This window comes from Aplysia californica, unplaced genomic scaffold, assembly GCF_000002075.1.
Source record: "Aplysia californica isolate F4 #8 unplaced genomic scaffold, AplCal3.0 scaffold00163, whole genome shotgun sequence".
NCBI lineage: Eukaryota > Metazoa > Mollusca > Gastropoda > Aplysiida > Aplysiidae > Aplysia > Aplysia californica.
In genome coordinates this window covers 652,929-656,190 of record NW_004797433.1, presented here as the reverse complement: position 1 = coordinate 656,190, position 3,262 = coordinate 652,929, and positions in this window count along the sequence as shown.

Below are 3,262 nucleotides of genomic sequence, written 5' to 3'. Positions count from 1 at the left end.
CCCCCATCTGAATCATGTTGACGTGGACCTGAAAACATCTGAAATAATTACAAATTATACTCCTTTCGAATTTCGACAGGACGCATTGTTGCACATCCTAGCCTGTACCATAACATACTGTTATGATTTTACGAAAAAAAATCTGCAATCTTATTTTCGTATGAATGCTTTTCTTTAATTGAGGTAAGCAAACAATGGCGAGTTCAATTTTGTTTCATAATAACATGCAACTATTAAGGGAGGGGGTGCGAGGCTGGTTTTAAAGTTCACGTTTTGGGTTAACTTATAGTACCAGGACTCTTTACATTTGATAATACTTCAACCACTTGTAAATCTAAAAATGCTTTCTCTTTTTGTGTTACGATTAACATCTTTCATATTTTTCTGTCCTTGAACTTCTATTTTGCCTATCATGTAACAAAATGTTTTTTCCTCAAAACTTCAATTTTTGATAGTTTTCCTCACCTAGATATTATATACTTTTATTTTCTATTTGATTCCTATGAAATTTTCAGGGATTGTTATTCACACCATAACCTAACTTTATACAAGTGGAAACGCAAATCGATGCATTCATAAGTGAGTTACATGGGTGATTATGTAATCGAATTCAGAGGCACGAGGGTAACTTCTTTTTCTATTCAAGATATCCATGATCCCAATGGTATACAATTTTGTATTGAGTATATCTGTCAGCGTATCAAATTTGAACAAATTTGGTTGGTAAATGAAAAATCATTTTTACTTTCAAGAAAGTTGTTCATTTTTAATATGGCCGCAATGACCATGGTAACGGTAGACTTACACAAAAAAAAATTAAAGTTACATTTTAGATATGCATTCCCGTTATACCTCCTTGCTATAAGGCTTTATCTGAAAGGTCATGGTTACCGAAATAGGTTTATAAACCAGCCGTCGCCCCCCCCCCTCTAATGATTCATAATCTGTAACATTACTTGTGTTGTTGTGTATTTAGTCGGTCAGCTGTTCAGATATACTCTTCCCAAAATCTTGATTTAAAGAAATTGAAATTTCTTAATCAGTGGCATCCACTGCAGTGTCCGAAAGATATTGGTCAAAATTAGAATTTTAAAAAAGTCAGAAATAATGCACAATTATAATTTTTAACAGAATGAAAAATGTTCCACTTTTTCTCTGAAAAAATTGCTTTCTAGGCTTAAGGCAGTTAAAGAAAATGATATGATATATCGTTGTGAGCAACTTAGTTTTGTTACTTTCATCGTTTTGTGTTATAGCATTATCATTACCATGGAGCGTAGCATTAGAAAGACTCACGTGTATGTATGTTTATGACTACTTTGTATGAATAATGAAATGCTTGATAATTATCCTTTCAAGAATGAATGAGTTTTATGTATTAGAATGATTGTGTCTAACGATATAAGGGATATTGTGAAGAGATATTGCAGTAATTGAAAAATATATTCTTTGAAAATGTCAGTAGGCATAAAAAAAAATCATACTTAAAGGGCAAACATACAATAAATGAAATACTACTAACTGCCTTTGTCAATTTTCACCAAATGTCCCAATGTATAAATTGGATCTTATGTTTTATCATGATTTGTGTTCTTTTAAAACAGAAGGTACAAAGAATTGCATTTGGGTTGATTTTAAAAGAACATATTCTGTCAACACTTGCAAGCTTTAAGCTTTGTAGCAGAATTTTGTAATGTTGTGTGCCTTGTAAAAATAAAGACACTGATGCCATTTCTAAAGCAGAGCTCTCAGTCCAGTTCAAAAGTGTATACGAGTTATAATCTTGTTTAACTCTTTAGGGACAGACAAAACACATAATAATTATATATGTCAGCAGACCAAAATGCAACGTTAAGTCCTATTTTGAAACACCATACACAATGGTTCAAATCAGAAACACGAATTTACATATTTCATAGAAAAAATAGTTTTTTCATGTCTTTTAAAGTTTAAGACAAAGAAATCAGAATTAAAAAATCTGTATGAATAATGCAGTTATGCCCCCTTTTTTAATACCACCCCCCCCCCAAAAAAAAACAACAACAAAAAAAACTACGCGTTTTCAAGCGCTGTCGAATGGGCGTCCTCGATGAGTTTGAGGTTTATTCTCTAGCAATTTGAGGAGCTTGAGACTAATGTTTGTGTAGGTCATTGTGAAACTGTTAACTGTTGTGACACAGAAGTCTGTACTCTCACACGCAGTACTTCATCATTGAGGAAGCTCAGTACAAAAAAGTTTCAGTTCTGTTTTTATGAAATTACAAACAATTTCAAGCCCTCTTGTAGAGTATGGCAATTGTAAATGCCGTTTCAGATATTAGGGTTACTCATTTTAAAAAAAAATCTATATATTGCGATTTCCAAAACAAAGGGCGTCTGTGGTGTAGCAGTTAGACACTTTGCTGTCGCAGGCAGAAGATGTGAGTTTAATTTTTGTGTTGGAAGATTTTCCCTTTGTACTGACCCTCTCCATCTGTCTGCTGGGACATTGTATGCTTCTCAGCCTGGATTGGCCCTGATGGGCTGAGTCAAAGCATCCCACCTCCTAAATGATGAAATAAATAGGGTTGATGGAAACGTAAAACACCAAACATGAAAACATAAACACACACGCACACACATACACAAGCACGCACACACGCACACGCTTACACTCACTCTCGCACACACACACACACATACACACACGCATTTATAAATGCGTTATTGACTTGTAATAAAATACAATGTTATGCCCATGACAATCTGTCTGCATTTCTGTGTCATAAAAATCTTTTAGAATTATTTGGTTTTCAAAGGCAAGAGAGTATCAGTTATGTACAATATAATTAAATATTTAAATAGTAAAACAAAACATTCATCCAATTAGGACAATCTGACAAACTCACCATTGCTAGTCGTTACTGCTCAGAGATTTGTTCTACCCCCCCCCCTACATTTTTGAGCGGGGAAAGGGAAGGGGTTGTAGATCAGGTTTTTAAAAATTACCGACAGGCTTATTCTTTATGACAAAACGAATATCAGTGTTATTTATTAAGAATATTCAGACAGCATTTCCCAAGAAGAGCATATACACAAACCTTGACATTCTTTGCACACAATTTTCTTGGTTGTATACTAGTTTCAGCTTCACCTTTTGCACGTATGACAGTCATTGTTATTTTATGCTTCTGAGTCATTGTCCCCCTTGACGGAGCGAAGAGAGAAAGATAGATAGATAGATAGATAGATAGATAGATAGATAGATAGATAGATAGATAGA